The sequence below is a fragment of the Acipenser ruthenus genome, chromosome 14 (assembly GCF_902713425.1).
Source record: "Acipenser ruthenus chromosome 14, fAciRut3.2 maternal haplotype, whole genome shotgun sequence".
NCBI classification, from domain to species: domain Eukaryota; kingdom Metazoa; phylum Chordata; class Actinopteri; order Acipenseriformes; family Acipenseridae; genus Acipenser; species Acipenser ruthenus.
The window spans coordinates 37,429,955-37,452,485 of NC_081202.1; the positions used below are offsets into that span (position 1 = coordinate 37,429,955).

General features: G+C 43.4%; 1 protein-coding gene across 4 annotated transcripts in view; it reads left to right on the forward strand.

The window, feature by feature from the left end:
• Positions 1-22,531, forward strand: part of LOC117419455 (coiled-coil domain-containing protein 91-like) — a 242,464-nt gene that overhangs the window by 11,628 nt on the left and 208,305 nt on the right. The gene's annotated exons all lie outside the window — the stretch shown is intronic.

Consider the following 22,531-nt stretch of genomic DNA (forward strand, 5'->3'; position numbering starts at 1 on the left):
CTTCTTTGTTCAAGACTAAATAGATTCAATTATTTTAGCCTGTCTGCATACGACATGCCTTTTAAACCCGGGATAATTCTGGTTGCTCTTCTTTGCACTCTTTCTAGAGCAGAAATATCCTTTTTGTAACGAGGTGACCAGAACTGAACACAATATTCTAGTTGAGGTCTTACTAATGCATTGTAAAGTCGTTAGGTTACCTACCGTAACCCTGGTTCCCTGAAAGAGAAGACGACGACCAACATGACTATGATATCCCTGCCCATTGGATAGGTATTCTGAGCTCTCTATATCAGAGCTGCCGATAGGCCCCTCACTGGAATGAGGGGTGACCGATGCAACCTCGTGGTTGGTGGACGTCTTCTCTTTCAGGGAACCAGGGTTATGGTAGGTAACCTAACGTTCCCTTTCAATTCGAAGACGACCACCAACATGACTATGGGATAGTATACCAGAGCCATCGCGAGGGAGAAGGAACGGCAGCATATGAGGGACACTTCATAACCGCACAACTGAGGGTAACCCGGAGGTTAGCTGTGCAAACGTGCAACCTCTAGGACCCTTGTGTCTATTGAAGGCAAGGAAGGAGCTATCACATTAACCGTTTGCGGTCCTATGTCGGACCTGGTCCGACATTGCAATTTTCCCTTTCTGGTCCAATCAAAAAGACGTAAAAAACAGGTCTCTAGTAATTTTTTCTCCGAAAAAAGCAGAGAAAACCATTCAATGGCCGAGTGAGACCGTTAGGAGCCAAAAAAAATAAATAAATGGGCGTATCTCATGAATACAAATAGCCCCGACACCACATAGATAACACGGACATAAACAAACAAGATAGCTGCTTCTGCATCCAGCGCTCAAAGAATATCACAGACATTTGCAGAGCTTTTTTTAGATGTTATAGTAATAAAATGATGACTTGGATCGCATTATTGAGGAGTTTGGTGATAAAACGAGTGATCAGGAGATGATTTATCAGTATGCGCTACTGTGTAGAGGTATGTAAAAAATACAGTGAATAAGGGGTGGGGTGGGGCTGGAGATGCAGTACTGAGTGTCCTGTTGATATGCAGTGCCTTTAAAACCGGTTTTCTTTTAAAAAAAATGTGCGTCTAAAATAAACTGCACGTGTAAACAGTGCGTCTAAAATAAACTGCGCGTGTGAAAATAAATTGGACCTGACGCACCTGAGGCGCACTGAATAAATGGACCGCTAGGGGTTAAGGCGGTAGAACCTGGAGAAAGTATGCGACGTAGCCCAGCTAGCCACAGTACAGATATCAGACAGCGATGCCCCTCTAAAGAGGGCCCAAGATGTAGATGACCCTCTAGTGGAATGTGCGGCTACCCTCCCAGGTGGGGGTAAGCCAGCACCATCATACGCAGTCGAGACTGTATCCGCAATCCAATGCGACAGTCGCTGCTTTGAGAGCGGGCTGTCCTAGGGTTCATATCCTGTGGCAGACGAAGAGCTGGTCAGAATGATACAGAGCCCTTGTCCTATCCATGTAGCATCTCAATGCACACACAGCGCCTGCAGCTCACTGACCCGCTTACCGGAGGTGATAGCCACGAGGAAGGCTGCCTTCATAGACAGGCACTTCAACTATATGGGCTCAAACGGGGCCTTCGTGAGAGCCTCCAGTATAATATCAAGGCTCCATTCAGGGAGAACAGTCCTCCTAGGAGGACCTACTCGCCGCGCACCTTTAAGAAAACGTGTAGCCAAAAAATGCGCAACCAAATCTACGGGGGCATGGCATGCAGAAATAGCTGCTAAATGCACCTTCAAAGTGGAAGGTGACCTACCAGCATCAAGCAGTTCTTGCAGAAACTGTAAGATAACAGGCATTGGGCAAGGGTCGAGAACCATATTCTTCTGGGCCACCTGGGAGCCACTAGGAGAACTTTAACCAGACCTTTTAGAGAAAGGCCGGGAGCAGCGGGAAAGCGTACAAAAATGCTTTGGGCCATTTGTGCGCTAGGGCGTCGAAGCCGAGTGGACCGTCTAAGCAGTGGAGGCAGTACCACAGTGGGCAGTGTGTCGTCTCCGCCGAGGCGAAGAGATCGACCTGCGCCCTCCTGAATCTTTCCCAAATGCGCTCCACTACCTGAGGATGGAGTCGCCACTCTGACGGAAGGGGATCCTCCCTCGAGAGGAGGTCCGCTGCCCAGTTCACCACTCCGGGAATGTGCGTTGCCCGCAGGGACAGCAAGTTCCTCTGAGTCCACATCAAAAGCCTGAAGGCAATGCGATGCAACCCCGGGGACTGTAGGCCACCCTCGTGGTTGACATTATTATTATTATTATTTATTTCTTAGCAGACGCCCTTATCCAGGGCGACTTACAATTGTTAAATTGACATACGCCACCACTGTTGTGTTGTCCGTCGGGACCAACACGTGTACCTTTTAGCACTGGGATGAAATGGTGGAGAGCAAGGGAGACCACCTGCAACTCCAGCATGTTTATATGCAGGGACATCCAGCGGTCCGGCCAGGATCCGCAGACTCTTCTGCCTTCCCAGACCACCCCAACCCAAGTTGGAGGCGTCTGTTATCACCACTTGGCAGTTTAACACTACTCCCATCCGCACACCCTCGCGCAGGTTAGAGGTCGTCCTCCACCAGTGTAGGGCTGTCGAGCACGTATGAGCCACTGTCAGCCGACGGTGTCCATCACGCTTGGGTTGGAAGTGGAACGCATTGAGCCATGTTTGAAGCTAGTGTATGCGAAGTAGACCCTGATGGCCGCAGCCAAGTAGTTTCTGGCACAATAGGAGAGTGACCTGTTAAATAGCTGCTACTCTATCGTCCGACAGGTATGCCCTCATTGTACTGGAGTCCAGCCGGAGCCCCAAGTACGTCGTGCACTGCACCGGTGTAAGCCGACTCTTGATGGTGAAGCCCAGCCTCGCCAGATGCTTTGTCACGACCGCCGTGTGGGCCACTGCTCCCTCTTGTGAGTGAGATCAACAAGTTTATTACTCTGATCCCCTGCTGCTGCAAGGGGGCCAGGATAGCGTTCGCACACTTTGAAAACGTACGAGGAGCTAGGGAGAGGCCGAATGGCAGCACAATGAACTCGTAAACACATCCCTGAAAGGCGAAGCGGAGATACTTCCTGTGCTCTGGATGAATGAGAACGTGAAAATATGTGTCTCGTAAGTCCACGGTGGTGAACTAGTTGCCTGGCCGGACTGACTGGAGAATGTGACGGTGAGTCAGCATCTGGAACCTCCTTTCTTTTAAGAACCTGTTGAGAAGCCTCAGATCTAGGATGGGGCGGAAGTTCGTCTTTTTTGGGCACCAGAAAGTACCTCAAGTAGGACTCCTCTCCGTGGGAGGTGGGGTCTACGAGGCGAATTGCATGCCTGTTGATAGGGGCCGGATGTTCGCTGCTGGTGTGCCCTGTAGGCGATGCCTTAGGTCACCCAGAGGAGCTGTGGGAACCGAAGCTGTCCTGTTGACAGTCAGTGTCTAAGGAGCTTGCCTGCGGTTCGACCTGCCCCATGCGCGAGCGCGGGGAGGGAGAAATGCGGCCACCTGCCGGGACGCCTCGCAATCCCAATGGGATGTCTGCAAGATCTCCTCCACGGCTGGCCCAAAGGTATGTCCTGGGGATATTGGCACGTCTAGCAGCGCTTATCCATGTCAGGAACTCTGGCTTGTGAGCCACAGCTGTCTACGAGCAACTACTAGGCTAACCAGGCTCCAGCCAAGAGCTTGTCCTTGATGACCGCATATATGTAGCAGCGTGTTGGACAGGAGGTGTAGTTTAGTAGCTACTGGCTCATGGAGCGGGGCCTTACGCAGGACGCCATCCATATATCCGCCTTGTTTGCCAGGCCAGTTTAAGGTGCGTCTCAGTCACCCTGCATTATGGATTTGGACACGCCGGGTCTCTGGCTGAGCCTCCCACAGGTGGGCCTTGACCAAGGCTGCGATAGTGGAGTCTACTGGGGGGAACCCCGCTAGGCCCAGCTTGTCTGCGCCTTGCAGGGAAGTAAGCTGTGCGGCCTGCTTCAGCATGCTTGGAGCTGAGGCCGGACGATCCCGAGGAGTGGACCTCCTCCATGTAGTGCGGGAAGGCCGGGAACTTCTGAGGGTGAGGGGTCATCACCTGCGTCCGAAATATGGACCGGCGTGGCTCTGCTGCTGGTGTCCAGGGGACCTGCAGAAATGCTGCAGCGCACCCCATCAGCACCGATGTTGAGTCCGACAGCGGTGGAGTCCTGGCTTCCGAGGCTACCTCGAAGCGTTTCCTCCTCGGCAGGGGGTTCGGGCTCCCCTCCTACCTCCGTTGCGGAGGAGAAGGAGGCTCTGTCCCAGGAGGGTGCTATCGAGAGCGTATTCTCCTGTGCCGGCTGGGGCACTTCTTCCTGTTCACCCTGATCTCCCCCGGGGGAGGGAGGGTACGGTAATTGGAGCTGGGGCTGCGGCAGTAGCCGTAGGTTCCTGTTGAGACAGGAGCTCCAGGACCTGGGCCATTTGTGCCTTGAGGTCCATAATGTCCCTGGCCTGTTTAGACTGCTTCACCTTTCTCGCCGGTGGGGATGGAGAACAACTACGGGGGGCCTGTGCGCCGGGGATATCTAGCAGGGGGTCCTGGGACAGTTCATGGAGGAGGGACTCTGGGGCTTCAAGAGCTGCAGACGGTCTGGCCACTTAGGATGCGGAACTCGTCCTCATGGCGTTCTCCAACCTGTTCTCCTTCACCCGGAGCTGAAAAGCCATGCAGATACTGCAGGCCACCTCTCTCTCTCGACGGCCAAGTTGGCATGCTGGACGCCCAGGCACCGCGCACAGAGGGTGTGCCTGCCCTCCTGAGGGATGTTGGCCCTGCAAGTCGTACAGGTGTGGAACCCGGTCTTGCTTGACATCATATTGGCGTGTTCTGCACCGACTGAACAGTGTGCACCAAACACTGCTTGCACCGAGTACACCGTGTACACCGTGAGCTATAATATATAGCACCGTGCGATCAAGCAACGATTGCACCGTGTGCATCGTGCTTGCTGATCACCACACGCATCGAGTACCATGAGCACTAAGTGCACTGCGTACTGTGTGGCACCGTGAGGCCTTGCACTAGCGCTGTATTACTGGGCACCGTGCGTACTGAGCACTACGTGCATCGTGTACCGTACGGCACCGTGCATCCCTGCACTAGCGCTGTAGCACCATGTGCACCGAGTACCGTGCGGCGGCATGTCCGTGCACTGGTGTGCAGGGCACTGTGTGACATGTGCAATGAGCATCGTGCGCACCTAGATACCGAAGTGCCAAGGGCTAAGCGTGCACCACGGTACCGAAGCACTGGGAGGGGGTGGAGGCGGCTGCTATGGAATGGTGTCTACCCTAACCACGTGGTCACACATCTGGTCAGCGCATAGCATAAACCAGGGAGACACAAGGGCCGAAGCCGCGGTGGGTGGGTTGAAAGCAGACAGCAATAAACCACAGTAGAAATAGACAGATAGGGGAAAGCACACTGTTTGTTTACAAGGCCTGACTCACCGAGGTGGGCGGGCCTACGCAGCCGGTGAGGTCTACTCGAAAGCAGGGATGAGGCAAGGCCTAGCCCCGTGGAGGAACTGTGCTCTTCCAAGAAGGAAATAGACAACCACTCGCGAGGGTGACTGCACAGGCAGTCGCTCACACATGACAGACAGATAATAAAGAGCGGCCTACCACGCAAGCGAGGAGGCCGCTGAAAGACAGAAAGGCGAAAGGCTCGGTCTTTTTCATAGTTGTTGATTCCGGGAAAGAGGCGAGCCAGCTTTCAGCACGAATGCAAGGGAAATACAATCAACTCGATTCAACTTGAGAAGCTCTTTTCTATCAACACGCTCAGCTGAACACAGAGGTTCTTTGCGTACTGTCTTGAGAAGAAAAAAGAGAAATGGCTTCTAAAGGATGACGGTTTTAACACCTCGGGACCAAGTTCGTCATCCCAGGAAGGGGCTTATTATTTATTTATTTCTTAGCGGCTTAGCGGCAGCTCTGATATAGAGAGCTCAGAATACCTACCCAATGGGCAGGGATATCCCATAGTCATGTTGGTGGTCGTCTTCAAATTGAAAGGTAATAGGGAGGAGCTGGACATCGTTGAGCAAATGCTAGGTAAGGAAGTCAAAAGATCAAATGTGTGTCACTGTCAAATACTACTGTACAAAGTAAATACTACTGTACAGAGGCATATTGAAGACAGGGGTGGGAGTGTTCCGTCTAGCCGATTTTCCATCTTAAAAATATTTTGGTAACTGTGAAAAATTTGTGTGTGTTTGGAATGTGTACCGTGGCGTTGGCGTGGCGAGCCGAGATTTCATTAGCAAAAAGGAAAAGTTGGGCTTTGTCATTTAAGGTTTGCCGTTAAACGTTTCTCCTGTGTATTTATTGATTTAAAGGCAACAAAATATGGACATTGCATGTTCCTTTTCAATAGTGTGTCAACATAATTTTAAAAGGTTTACAAAACTTGAAAATGTTGCTGAATTTGTCACTCAAGGTTGTTTTAAAAAATCTATTTTTGCCTGCTTGTTTTGTTTTTTTGCAGCCAACACATTTACACTACATTGATACATTTTTAAAGATTGTTTCAATAGCGACTTAAGTTTCAATGTTTGAATGCCGTTTGACCTTTGACGTAGCGCAAATACTTCCAAGGTTAGCTCAAAGATATTCTATTTAATAGAATAGAAATAAATAGAATGTCTTTGGTTAGCTGTACCTGAGAAAATGCAGTGAAAACGAGCAGCCATATTTAGCTGGAAACGAGGTATTGTCAGCACCGTAATAAGCTTTTAGTTTTGGTTTGAAGGCAGCAGGAGCATAGCCTTTTTTTTTCTTTTTTTTTTGTATTTGCTTGACAGACACTCTTATGCACGGCTAGGACAAGTTATTACAGTAAGCTAAGAAACAAGCAATATCGCTTTTTTCTTTGTTTTTTTTTCTTTGTTTTTGTTTGCACTTTTTTGTAAAATGAAATGGTTTTTGCAATTATTGTTCAGTGTGTTTGTTTCTGTAGGTTGTATATGCATATTGCTTGTGTTTGTAGTGTATACATGCAATTATTGTTAAAATATAAACTGCTAAAAATGTTTGCCTTGCTTCACTCGGTACCATACATTTTCAGTCTTGGCTACTTTGCTCTGCTCCCACCCCTGTGAAGAAATGTCAGACGATATAAGATTGCAGCTCACTGAACGGCTTGGTAAAAGCTGCATGTTCACTATTCAAATTGATGAAAGTGACGACATCGCCGAATATGCACAGCTCATGGTTTTGTACGTTCCGTGCGGCATGATGAGTTTTATTGAATATTTTTTTTACTAAATGTATGCTATTATAAAAGCCTCAGAAACAAAAAATAAATGATAATAATAATTATAGGTCTCCGTTAATTTATTTTTTTTGACTAAAAATGTCAAGTTATTTAAAAAACGAACTAGCTACAAATGCCTTTACATTGTATGAAACTAAGTGAAATTTTGCCCAAAGTGCAATGGTCTGTGTTGTATTTCTATCGGTTATCTTTAGCAGTAAAATACAAAGTTGTGCCTGCAGCAAAAGCAGGAAAGCAGAGTGTATGTAGTATGGAGACAAAGTGTGTTTTAGAGACAGATGTTTTATATTTGTGCTGGTAGCTTTTTTGTTTTACTTGATAAAATACAGCAAGTTACTATTATAATAATTATTTTCTATCTATCATTTTGTGTAAATAAGTGATTTTTAAACCTTTATTCTTACTTTGTATTGCTGCACTTTTTTGGTTGGTACTGTATGTATATGCTTTTTCACACTATCTCACGGCATGGGTCCCAGAAAATTATCTGGCTACTCAGGTGGGTCTGTGAGTGGGAAAGTTTGGGAACCCCTGCGCTAGGTCACTGTGAATTGCATCATCCAAAAAGACACACAAAAAAAACCTGTTATAATGACACCAAGGACAGGATGAAAATAAATGGAATAGCAGATATAAGTAGTCAACGAAATCACTAAAATTAAGTACATGATTAAAACCAAAATATTATTTTGAGAATGCACTTTTATTTTGAACAATATGTGCATAAAGTTGCAAAACACAAGGGTAGCTCGTACTTCTAGTAACATTCTAAAGAGGTCAATGTAGATGTTTGACGTATTCCTACAGTTACTGTATATAAAGCATTCACTAAACTGATACATGCATTTCAACCGTGGACTGTAATTAGCTGCATAAAACAAATTTGGGTTCTATCGCACATCTTCTAATAATTTATTTTAAAATAAGTAGCGCAATTAATTGAAAAAAGTAATTTTCAAAAACATTGCTAAGCCAGTAACAGAGAAATGTAGATGTACATTTTTTATAGCTTACCAAAATAGGTTATATACAAAAAGTGCAAGGTTTCATACAAAACTGCACACCCTTATTACCCTGAATAAACAGATTACCACATCCTCGTTTCTTCAACGCTATAACAAACGTGGTCGTGCAAACCCTTGCAAGGCTGCTTTCCCTCGCAGTTTAAATCTGAATGGAGGATTATTCAATTATTTTAATTATAGAGCAAAATATTTACCTGATAAAAATACTGTTAGTGTGTATAGTATAGTTCAGTTCTTGTCATGTAGATTCAATCTGACCTCTTTGTTTAAAGTCCTGCTAAGAAAATGTTACATTCAAACCGTTCCCTTCCCCATAATGAACTTCCGTTCCCTTTCCCATAATGAACTTCCGTTCCCTTTCCCATAATGAACTTCCGTTCCCTTTCCATAATGAACTTCCGTTCCCTTCTCCATAATGAACTTCCGTTCCCTTTCCCATAATGAACTTCCGTTTCCCATAATGAACTTCCGTTCCCTTTCCCATAATGAACTTCCGTTCCCTTCCCATAATGAACTTCCGTTCCCTTTCCCATAATGAACTTCCGTTCCCTTTCCATAATGAACTTCCGTTCCCTTCTCCATAATGAACTTCCGTTCCCTTCCCATAATGAACTTCCGTTCCCTTTCCCATAATGAACTTCCGTTCCCTTTCCCATAATGAACTTCCGTTCCCTTTCCCATAATGAACTTCCGTTCCCTTTCCCATAATGAACTTCCGTTCCCTTTCCCATAATGAACTTCCGTTCCCTTTCCCATAATGAACTTCCGTTCCCTTTCCCATAATGAACTTCCGTTTCCCATAATGAACTTCCGTTCCCTTTCCCATAATGAACTTCCGTTTCCCATAATGAACTTCCGTTCCCTTCCCATAATGAACTTCCGTTTCCCATAATGAACTTCCGTTCCCTTTCCCATAATGAACTTCCGTTCCCTTCCCATAATGAACTTCCGTTCCCTTTCCCATAATGAACTTCCGTTCCCTTTCCCATAATGAACTTCCGTTCCCTTTCCATAATGAACTTCCGTTCCCTTCTCCATAATGAACTTCCGTTCCCTTCCCATAATGAACTTCCGTTCCCTTTCCCATAATGAACTTCCGTTCCCTTTCCCATAATGAACTTCCGTTCCCTTTCCCATAATGAACTTCCGTTCCCTTTCCCATAATGAACTTCCGTTCCCTTTCCCATAATGAACTTCCGTTTCCCATAATGAACTTCTGTTCCCTTTCCCATAATGAACTTCCGTTTCCCATAATGAACTTCCGTTCCCTTCCCATAATGAACTTCCGTTTCCCATAATGAACTTCCGTTCCCTTTCCATAATGAACTTCCGTTCCCTTTCCCATAATGAACTTCCGTTCCCTTTCCCATAATGAACTTCCGTTTCCCATAATGAACTTCCGTTCCCTTCCCCATAATGAACTTCCGTTCCTTTCCCATAATGAACTTCCGTTCCCTTTCCCATAATGAACTTCCGTTCCCTTCCCATAATGAACTTCCGTTCCGTTTCCCATAATGAACTTCCGTTCCCTTTCCCATAATGAACTTCCGTTCCCTTTCCCATAATGAACTTCCGTTCCCTTTCCCATAATGAACTTCCGTTTCCCATAATGAACTTCCGTTCCCTTCCCCATAATGAACTTCCGTTCCTTTCCCATAATGAACTTCCGTTCCCTTTCCCATAATGAACTTCCGTTCCCTTCCCATAATGAACTTCCGTTCCCTTTCCCATAATGAACTTCCGTTTCCCATAATGAACTTCCGTTCCCTTTCCCATAATGAACTTCCGTTTCCCATAATGAACTTCCGTTTCCCATAATGAACTTCCGTTCCCTTCCCATAATGAACTTCCGTTTCCCATAATGAACTTCCGTTCCCTTCCCATAATGAACTTCCGTTCCCTTTCCCATAATGAACTTCCGTTTCCCATAATGAACTTCCGTTCCCTTCCCATAATGAACTTCCGTTCCCTTTCCCATAATGAACTTCCGTTCCCTTTCCCATAATGAACTTCCGTTCCCTTTCCATAATGAACTTCCGTTCCCTTCTCCATAATGAACTTCCGTTCCCTTCCCATAATGAACTTCCGTTCCCTTTCCCATAATGAACTTCCGTTCCCTTTCCCATAATGAACTTCCGTTCCCTTTCCCATAATGAACTTCCGTTCCCTTTCCCATAATGAACTTCCGTTCCCTTTCCCATAATGAACTTCCGTTCCCTTTCCCATAATGAACTTCCGTTCCCTTTCCCATAATGAACTTCCGTTTCCCATAATGAACTTCCGTTCCCTTTCCCATAATGAACTTCCGTTTCCCATAATGAACTTCCGTTCCCTTCCCATAATGAACTTCCGTTTCCCATAATGAACTTCCGTTCCCTTTCCATAATGAACTTCCGTTCCCTTTCCCATAATGAACTTCCGTTCCCTTTCCCATAATGAACTTCCGTTTCCCATAATGAACTTCCGTTCCCTTCCCCATAATGAACTTCCGTTCCTTTCCCATAATGAACTTCCGTTCCCTTTCCCATAATGAACTTCCGTTCCCTTCCCATAATGAACTTCCGTTCCGTTTCCCATAATGAACTTCCGTTCCCTTTCCCATAATGAACTTCCGTTCCCTTTCCCATAATGAACTTCCGTTTCCCATAATGAACTTCCGTTTCCCATAATGAACTTCCGTTCCCTTTCCCATAATGAACTTCCGTTCCCTTTCCCATAATGAACTTCCGTTCCCTTTCCCATAATGAACTTCCGTTCCCTTTCCATAATGAACTTCCGTTCCCTTTCCATAATGAACTTCCGTTCCCTTTCCCATAATGAACTTCCGTTCCCTTTCCCATAATGAACTTCCGTTTCCCATAATGAACTTCCGTTCCCTTTCCCATAATGAACTTCCGTTTCCCATAATGAACTTCCGTTCCCTTCCCATAATGAACTTCCGTTTCCCATAATGAACTTCCGTTCCCTTTCCATAATGAACTTCCGTTCCCTTTCCCATAATGAACTTCCGTTCCCTTTCCCATAATGAACTTCCGTTTCCCATAATGAACTTCCGTTTCCCATAATGAACTTCCGTTCCCTTCCCATAATGAACTTCCGTTTCCCATAATGAACTTCCGTTCCCTTTCCCATAATGAACTTCCGTTCCCTTTCCCATAATGAACTTCCGTTTCCCATAATGAACTTCCGTTTCCCTTCCCGTTCCCTTCCCGAACGACTTGTTTGTGTCTAATTTAATCACAGTTTATGAAGAAAGCACCTTAATACACAACAGTGCCACACTGCCACAAGGAGGACAGTTTTCCGAGTAAAAGTAGGGAGATCAAACTATATACTGGCCATCCCCAGTAGGAAAAATGTGGGGTGAGGGTGGGGTGGGCATGCCCCCCTTGGCCCCCTTGGCCCCCGTGGTGGTGCAGCCCATGATATAAACTCATACTCTGCAGTTTAAACTAATTGAGATCGATTAGTTGGAAAAAGGCAAGAAGCTTTCAGAAATACTGATGGACTCCAGTGGTTCGAAAACACACGATGTGACTGCAATAATTAAAATTCAGAATTTGAAGTCTTAAATTGCTTTTGTAAAGAAAGTATGACTCATAACAACAGATAACAAGGGTAGCAGGTAGGCTATGTGTTTTAATTGCAGCCACAATTTAAAAAATATATATTTCTGTAAAGTGTGTGCAGTTCATGTAAGATACTGTATAGTATCATAATGTGTCAATGCGGCACAATTATCTATTTTGTGTTAATTGTGTATTGAGAAGGCCACAGTAAAAAATAAAATACGCTAAAATCATTTAGTTTGAGTTTAAAATAATATTTTTCATATTTTCGCAATGTACAGTAAAGTGTTCAATGCAGCAGCATGATTTATTTTGTGTTACCAGTAACCTGTAGGCAAAAGTAAAAAGGAAGTGTGTTAGGCATTCGTTTGATATAGTCAGGGGTTCACATAACTGGTACATAGGTACACATGTGCACCAATAAAAAAAAAAACAAAAAAAACTAAAGACTAAACAAAAATAAAAACAATGCACATTATGTAGTAAATGGCAGCAAAACTGACCAAAATAAACAGCCTAAAAAAAATAAAATAATTAATCGCAGTGCAATTATACGTGTCTGCGATGCCAGTGTACAGCAGATCAACTCAAAGTTCATCAATTAATTGATAAAATTAATGTCCGTGAAAAATAAACCTTTTGAAAGATTCCTGGTCACTATAAATATATGACCCTTATCTCCTCACACTTGCCTGCAGTTGGTCTAACCCGTGCCAGGGACCTGCAAAGACTCCTCTGGGGACCAGCTGTTGGAAAACACTAGTCTAATGTTTGTCAGGAAAGTGGTCAGTAAACATGTAACCCCGGACCAGGATATGCTGAAGCATATGGAGTTGGTTTAAACCAGGGAGATTTCTTTTTTCTGATGCCATTGTTCCAGGTTGACCTCGGAATTCTAAATTGAAAATATTCCTTGAATATTCATGGGACATTCTGTTTGAATTTGGCTTGTCACGTTCAATATAGTTCTAATCTTTGAGTCCTACACATGCATACAGTGCGTATGGTTGTGATCAAAACATTACTGTTTTTTTTCCTGACTACTTTCAGTCTGAGGAAGAATTAGGCAGTTCCCTAGCTCCAACCAGACTCCAGAAGGAAATCCATCTGACTCGAATCATATAAATAACAGTAAAATAAAAGCAAATGAGCCACTGAAGGGCAAGGCAGTACAAGAGAATGAAATCAGAGTGATTTATTATGGTTAGCTGCCTTTTGAGAGACTTGTTAAGTACAATTACTTTCTGTGGAACAGAAACAAAAAGAAAATAAATTGATTCAATGTTTTGTTTCATCACAAAATGCTGTATGAAACCGGTCCAGTTGACTTGATGCAAAGCAGAAAACTATTGTTCTTGAGTCAGTAATTTCAGTATGAAGGAAGTGTTTCTCTGTCACGCCAGAAAATTGGAGCCTGGGTCACTTGCTGTCTTATGATTTGTATTAAATTTGGATTTTAAATTAATTTTAAAGTACTTTCAACCTGTGGTGAATTGTTGTGGTATTTCAAATGAACTAGAATGACAAGGTCTGTATTTAATTGCAGGTAAATTCCATAAATGTTGTCCACTTCCATTCGCTATACAGTTTCCAAAGATGCACATTTGAAAGAAACTAATTTTGAAATAGCAAATTTAAGTAAGCAATAACACACAAGAATGAGATCAACCCGCACCTTCATGTGTTATTGCATCTATAAAATGATGTATGGATATGGAACTGTGATTTTCCTGATTTGAATGAAGTGGGATATGAACCATTTACTACAGGGGGCTGGAATGTCAGCATGTCCTAGGTCATTGCACCAGGAGAGGGACAGTGTCTCTTCAACACCCTAATAATTAGAGGCGAAAAATGTGTTATCAAGGAACTGTAATATTTCATATCATAATAGGCAGGCCTCCCAGGGCTCTTGATGAATACATTTGCTGTTGGTATGAACACATCATCCACCATAGCACATTACAGCCTATTAACTAAACAGACCATAATTAATGTAATTATTATTTTTTTTTTTTATCTCATTTCCCCCCACAGGGCACGAATATCCCAGTAAGCGGAAGGCTATCATACTGTACAGTCACAGACACAAGTAGTGGCACTCTACACATAATATAAGATAATTGAAGAAATGTTAAATACAGTAGTCTCCGCGTATAGGAACACCTCCTAAGAGAACACTTCGCCTAAGGGAACTCCCTTGTGGTGAAACAGATTTTTCCCATTGTAAATGCTGCAGCTAAAGGAACAGAATCTTCACTTAAAAGAACACCTTCTTGGTACTGATAGCGATTTGTTCACAACGGATTGTGGCAAAGTGGCTGCTGATTAAGACCGGATGCAGAGGTGAGGCAGTGTAGAAACAATCACACGTGAAAACTGTAATCCAATTTGGAAAATGTTCTTTTTATTTTTACACAAATCCTGGTCTGGCGACCAAACAGTAATCCTCCGGCAATACACCCCTGGTGTAAAGCTCGGCAGGAAAATAATAATGATTTGTAAACAAAACAAATAATAACACGTTATCCGTTCCCACAATACTACTAACACAAATCACCAGTCCGGGTGCGTGCAGTAGTGCTCAAGGTGGGTTATAACAAATAACAGTGACTGTGGTGGTGTTGTTCCAGGTAGTGCTGGCTCCGGAGACGTGTTAGCTGTCTAGTGAATTTACAAACAAAAGACAATTACTAACAGTGCTACAAACAAACAAAACACTCACGAATACTGTTTTACTTTTTGGGAACTCTCCCGGTCCTTCCAGTTCCGTGCGTCTCTGAACCCAAGCGAAGGAACCGATTACAAGTCTACGTCCCCTTTTTATGCTGTCACGCATGACCCCTTGGTAAACTAATGCAGCTGCCTTACAATCAGCGGCTGCTACATTGTTTACTTTCTGGGTCAATACGTTCTTGCAACAGAGACTCTCCTTCTTCCAGACTGGCCAACTCCCCAACCCGGGAAAAGAACTGTCAGTCCAGCCCGTCAAAAGAACTCTGTCCTCGCTGCTTAGCGCCCTCACAGGTCGGGAGGGAGATTTACAACCAGAACTCATTATATTTCTGTCACACGGATACAGTACTGTAGGTTTACTCTGCTGGGTAGTACATTTCAAAGCAAAGACTCAGCCATGAGCACCAAGGAGCTTTCAAAAGAACTCCGGGACAAAGTTGTTGAAAGGCACAGATCAGGGGATGGGTATAAAAAAATATCAAACGCCTTGAATATCCCTTGGAGCACAGTCAAGACGATTATTAAGAAGTGGAAAATGTATGGCACCACCAAGACCCTGCCTAGATCAGGCCGTCCCTCCAAAGTGGATAACTGAGCAAGAAGGAGACTAATCAGAGAGGCTACCAAGAGGTCAAAAGCAACTTTGCAAGAGCTACAGGCTTTTATGGCCAAGACTGGTCAAAGTGTGCATGTGACAACAATATCCCAAGCACTCCACAAATCTGGTCTGTATGGTAGGGTGGCAAGAAGGAAGCCATTACTAAAGAAAGCCCACCTTGAATCCCATTTGAAGTATGCAAAAAAACTCAGGAGATTCTGTAGCCATGTGGCAAAAAGTTTTGCGCTCTGACGAAACTAAAATGGAACTTTTTGGCCTAAATGCAAAGTGTTATGTTTGGTGCAAACCCAACACAGCGCATCACCCAAAGAAGCACTTGTCAGAATAGAAGAAAATGAATGGAGCACAGTACAGAGAAGTCCTGGAGGAAAAACTGCTGCCCTCTGCAAGAAAGCTGAAACTGGGATGAAAGTTCACCTTTCAGCATGACAATGACCCAAAGCACACAGCCAAAGCTACACTGGAGTGGCTAAGGAACAAAAAGGTAAATGTCCTTGAGTGCCACAGTCAGAGCACCGACCTAAATCCAATCAAACATTTGTGGCATGACTTGAAGATTGCTGTCCATCAGCACTCCCCAAGGAACTTGACAGAGCTTGAACAGTTTTGTAAAGAAGAATGGTCAAATATTGCCAAATCTAGGTGTGCAAAGTTGGTAGAGACCTATCCCAACAGACTCACAGCTGTAATTGCTGCCAAAGGTGCTTCCACCAAGTATTAACTCAGGGGGGTGGAGACTTATCCAATTATGATCTTTCAGTTTTGTATTTTTAATATATAATTTTTTTTTCAATAAAAACTTTTTCCCCTTAACAGTGTGGAGTATGGTGTGTAGATAAGTGGAAAAAAATCCTCATTTAAATGTATGAAACTCTGAGGCACTGACACACAAAATGTGAAAAAAGTTCAAGGGGGTGTAGACTTTCTATAGGCTATGTATGTATGTATGTATGTATGTATGTATTGATTCGTATTATGTCTGGAGTTTAACTTAGTCTTAGAGAACACTTTGGCTATAAGAACACCTTGCTTGCTTCCTGATGACTGTTCTCTTAGCCTGAGAGTACTGTACAAGCATTTAGTGAACATTAGCCACTATTTAATATGACAAAGACCAGTTTAACAAACAATCTTTATAAAAAAAACAAAAAACGGGGCTCCCGAGTGGCGCATCCAGTAAAGGCGCTCCGCGCAGGATGTGCCCTATAGCCTGGAGATCGCAGGTTCGAATCCAGGCTATGTCACAGCCGACCGTGACCGGGAGTTCCTAGGGGGCGGCGCACAATTGGCTGAGCGCTGCCCGGGTAGGGAGGGCTTAGGTCGGCAGGGGAATCCACGGCTCACCGCGCATCAGCGACCCCTGTGGCCGATAGGGCGCCTGTGGTTCTGCAATGGAGCCGCCAGATCTGTGTTGTCCTCCTGCACTATAGGTCTGGTGGCATTGCTGTGGATCTGCAGTGCGAAAAATGACGGCTTGGCAGGAGCACGTTTCGGAGGACGCGTGTTCCAGCCGCCGTTTCCCGAGTTGGCGGGGGGTTGCGAGCGGTGAGCCGAGGATACAGATAATGATTAGGCATGCTAAATTGGGGAGAAAACCGGGGTAAAAAATTGGCGATGACTAAATTTAAAAAACAAAAAAGGAAAAAAAAACAAAAGCACTTAAGCAATTTCAAATATATGTACATGACAAAAGTATTTTACATTAAAAGTCTGTCCAAATGTAATGGAACTAATTAAAACATATATTAATTGATTGAATACCATTACACAGTAATTAAGCTGCATTATAAAGTCAATAGCCAGAAAAAAGGTAATTCCATCTGTTAAAGAACGACGTTTTGGCAACACAGCACAGCAGTCTAAACCAATGGAATACCTAGTGTGTGTGTATGACTGGAGAATATGTCTCCAATCATATGTGGGTTTCACAATGCCGCTGCCTTCTAGCCAAAATTGTAGATAGTACTGTCATAACCTTATGTTTTCGCCTATTGACATTGATTTGTCCCATTGCCACTGTACGTTATGCATCCAGGGCAGGTCAAACATTAGAAAAAAAATCACAAATTGTGCATGCCTTCCTTCGATTTCAATCAGGCAGTGTGTGATGCCCACTTGCAAAGATGTGTTTGCGACGCAACCTCTACCATTGAGATGCGACGGTCGCATTGGGCAGTGTGTTCAGGGCTCTACAGCTGATTAACATAAACAGACTACTGCACTGCACTGAACACATTAACATAACGTAAAGCCCTGGACACACTGCCTGATGTGATCAATAGCGACGTGATTTTACCTGGAGACAAAAAAAAACATATATATATATATATATATATATATATAATCAGACTTGTAGGACTCGAGTCGGACACTCGGACTCAAGTTGCATTTTTCATGACTCGGACTAGAGTCACGGCCGCAAAAGACTCAGACTCGACCCTGTGTGACTCAGACTCCAACATTCGGCTCCGTGACTGAGATATTAATGACAAGTCCTTTTTTATTTTCTTTTACACAAATAATATTACAGTTACTAGGAAACTGTGCACAGTAAAAACCCACCCAACAAAACATTATCCAATCACTGGTTAGCCCTGTTGTCTTTGCAGCCAATCATAGCAAGAATGAGAAATTGGAAGAGAGTTAGGTTGCAATGTAAACACCCCCCACACAAATCCAGCCGAGACCAAGTGGTTTTTTTTTTGTTTTTTTTTTAGTCTTTTGCATTAAGTTTTATAGGAATAAATAAAGTCATAAATAATGATGGATGGACAGAGGGATGCAGTTGACAATGTCACAACAGCGTCCAGGTTTTATTCAAATAAACAGAAAGCTGCAGTGACAGGTGGCCGCCACTAGGGTACCATCAATGATAGCCCTAGTGCACAAGGACATACACAGACAGAGTGTAATCAAAAGAACTCCAAAAATGCAAAACAAAAAAGGAGGTCCCGCTGCAGAACCGACTCTGTGACACACTAAAATAAACTGTTGTGGGATCATAATCCCCCTAAATGAATCCCTACACAGTTCACTCACCCTGGCTCGCCACACAGTAGTGAGACTGAATGCTTGTTGGAACTGGAACAAAAGAACTGGCTTTCCAGCTCCTTTTTTGTACTATGTGGCTGGGCTTAATTGATCATCAATTAGTCAATTAAGCCCCAGCCACATTCCGCATATGGATTTGGCAGAGATGGATTTTACCTCATCCCTGCCAAACTTAAATTCAAAACTTTTCAACTTTATGTACAACTGCAAAAACATGTCATATCTAGTGCACACTTATGTTCAATATTTTTTTTAAAGTATACATATACACAACAATACATTATTTACACATGCTGGGCTTTTGCCCTGCCACTACATGCAATAAAAATAATAAAAAAACCGTAAAATATGTACCTATAGTTGCTTCTCATTTTGGCAGTTCATGTATAGAGTTTCTTACAAGTTGCGATGGTGATCAAACGTTTGTGAGTAGTATTGTTGTGTAAAAATGTACCGTAAAATGAACAGTTGCATTCAAGAAAAAAATAAAAATACACTTAAGGTTTGTGTGTTGGACAAGCGACATTAACAAAATGCCGTGAAAATAAAAGGGTACCGTATCAAGCTAAAAAACTTTTCTTTGTGAACTCCAATAAACCAATGTTATCTTTTGCCAGTCAAGTCATAGAGTGCCTAAATAAAGTATGAGTCAACACAAACAGATTTATTTCCTCTGTTGCATCTTCTTAGCAGCCACAACTATTCCAGGTGAAATAGACTTGGTTACATTGTTTACCATCAGGAGTTTAGGGATGATTGAATTCTGCAGCATGTTCCCTAGTTAGATAATGAGCTGATAATATCTCAGCCAAAGAAGCATGCTCGGTAATTTAAGCCGTTGCCTTAATGAAAAACAGCATGTAGCTGAGTTTTGGACGAAAGCAGGGTCAGCTGTTGCAGGGAAAACTACGTTTATTTCGCAAACTGAGCATTTTAAGGTGAAAATAGAACGCATAGAAACAATTGAGGCGTCATTTTGGAAGTGTACTGCTGAGAAAAAAAATAAAAACATTTAGGGAATTAAAAATGAAATGCACTGCAGCTTATTTGATTGCAGTAAAAAAAAAAAAAAAGATTGTGTTAATGAAAATATCTCAAATGCATTGAAATGTGCTTGCTGTGGTGTATTTAATCTAGTAAATAGTAGAATGAACTCGAAATTTAAACTTGTTTTTACTGAAAATAAACAGTAACATGTAATCATAAGAGCTGTCTTTGTTACATGCTCTCAGATCAGGACTTCACTAACACTGAGCATGGGAGCTGCAGCATGCTGTTTCCCATGTTACAAGTGGACACAATTAAAGGTGGGGTCACCAATTCCACACACATTTTCAGCCAGTGTTGTGTTGCTGGGGCCTTGATGCACAAAGTCCATTTTCTTCTTGTTGGTCTTGCCTTGCTGTGAGCAGTGCTGAAATAAAGCTCCCTGATTGCACTAATGGAGTACTTTATCAGACACTACAAGCAGACCACTACTAGTATAGCACACGCTTAAACAATGCAATATTGCACCAGAATGCACCATTTTAATCCCTTTTTTCAGAAACTTCCACTGGGAAACCACCCTCCCGCACACTCCCCCATCTGCGCTACGCGTCTCTGAGATGGGTGCCCCTAGTACCTTAGAAGTATCACGTACTTTAAAACCAATTGAAAACCCTGAAACTAGAAATACATTTCTAAAACTGCATTCTTGAAAAATACGTAATTTGATTTTGCTGAGCTCCCTGAATCTCTGGAATATAATTAGTTTGTTTGCACTGAAAACAATAGAACATTGGTCACCTTAATAATTTTGAGTTTAGTGAAAACAAAAATGAATGGAAAAATAATAATCATATAAGTTATAACCATATTTTTAGAGTTTCTTAATTCATATCAGAAGGTTGCTGTGTAATTAAATATTCTGTGCTTTGCTTGTTATCTCCACTCATTCCCAGCACACACCATCACTGTTTGCAAGCAACGTCAATGAATTCACCTGGCAAACTCAGTGTAAAACTAGGCACTAAAGTGTCGAAATCGAAATTTGTCTGCCGTCAAACAGGCAGATTTATCAGACTGATATAACAGAAGGACTGATTGATAGCAAAAAAAGAACAACAGAATAACTTAATACCACTTAATTTACCTAAATGAAAATAATTTATTATGGATGCAGCAAAAACACTAACGCTGTGCAGCGTCAATCTAGAAATCTGTCTGTGTGGACTTCATGTTTTTATTCTATTTTGAACCTACACAAAGGGGAAAATACATACATATATATCAAATGAACATAACGTTTCTGTTTTGCAAAACAAATAATAAAAGTAATACTAAATGTACTGTTTAAGAGCACAGTATATATACAGTTCCAGCAATGTCTAAATCAGATTGGCAGATTTTACCCGAATTGAAGTCAAAGTAAATGAGGCGAATGTAACTTTAATTTCTTACTGGTGTAGTGTTATTTTCAGGTACGCATTAAAAACTGGTACTCGCCGCACTGCACTTGCTTGCACTTGCTTGTGAATGACTAAACAACTTCTGCTAAGAAAGCAGGGAAGCGCCCATTCAAATCTGGTACGTTATGCTATTTTCGGTCTTTTACATCTTTTTAAATTTAATTTATCATAGTTTTCCACCATTATGAAAATCATATGCAAATATTTATCATTGGGTCTTTATTTTTTTAAACTTGTGGTGGACTTCTCGTGAATTGTTTTTTCTGTGCCAAAACAACTTACAGCTTATCTATAAACTTCAGGTACATTCAAACAGTATTCCAATTCCAAAAGAAAAGAAGATAGTGACAGACACGTTGAAAAAGGCATGTAAATAGAATAATCTAGCTAGAAAAAAAAATTCTAAATCATTATTATAATTTTTTTTTAATTTATTTATTTATTGATTTATTTGAATTATTTGTGCATTTTTGCTGAGGGATATCAGACAGCGTCCGTTAGATAAACTTTCCCTCCACTACTACCACTAGATTAATGAAAATGCATTTGAGTTTGTTTCAAGGACTCGGACTTGAGACTCGAAGTCAAGGACTCGTGACTCGGACCCTGATGACTCAGACTCGATACTCGGGACTTGGACACGGACTCGGACTTTTGAGGACTCAACTACAAGTCTGATATACACACACACACACACACACACACACACACAAGGTATTCCATTGGTTTGTATATATGTCTGTGCAGCTATCTTTTGAAAACAAGCCCTGACAGCCCCATAAGCATTGTACTTTTTAACTATTAGACGAAATATTTACAGAATACTGTAGCGTTTCGTAGGTAGCAGAAAACGGAGAGTCGCTGGTTCCTTGTTCAAATCCTTTGTCTTTTATTTATTTCCCTGGATGCTGTCTCAGCACCCAGACCAGAGACCATGACGGCAACACAGGATTAACATACAGGAACACAGCAACCATGGCAACCAGCACAACAACAACTGAACGGAGCTGCAGCGCCTTCTTATAGGCTTAGCCCGCCCATAATGCAAATAGGTTAGCAGGCTCCAGACACATCCCATGGGCCCTCAGCCGCACACCAGGACCAATGGGCACAGATAGACAAACAACCAATGAGGACGCACATAACAATAACAATGAGAATAGACCAGGGTAGACAAACAAACAGCAGGTCACATGGTACGGGAATAAACAAACAAAGGTAAACTAGCAATGGCGGAACACAGCATTGAGGGAATAACACACGCAGCATGCAATCTCAAACAGACAGCAGGGAACACGGTACATAAACACAAATGCATGGATCACTACATTGCCCACACCTTAGTCTCTTATTGTCCCTAAAAAGTCTGCAGAGCGCAATGCAGCACATGGCCTTAATCGACCACCTCCCCTTTGAAACACAACCCCACTACCCTTGTGTCCGGTTTTCCCCTCCGGATTGTGGTGGGTGGGTTGGTGGGCGGGCGGTTCGGTGAGGGAGGCGGTCTCCTCTCCTCCTTCTGTCGGGGTGATCCTGGGTCTTCGGTCAGGGGCGCCCGTTTAACCCCTCTGATGACCCCTGGTCTTCTGTCAGGGGTGCCCTTACAGAGGGTGGCAGTGCTGAGAATGGCGCGGGGTACTCCTACAGTGGTGGTGGTACGGGCAGTAGCGCAGGCCACTGCGGCGGTGAACATTCTGTCGGTGGAGCAGTGCACCCCGGCAGTGGCGATGATG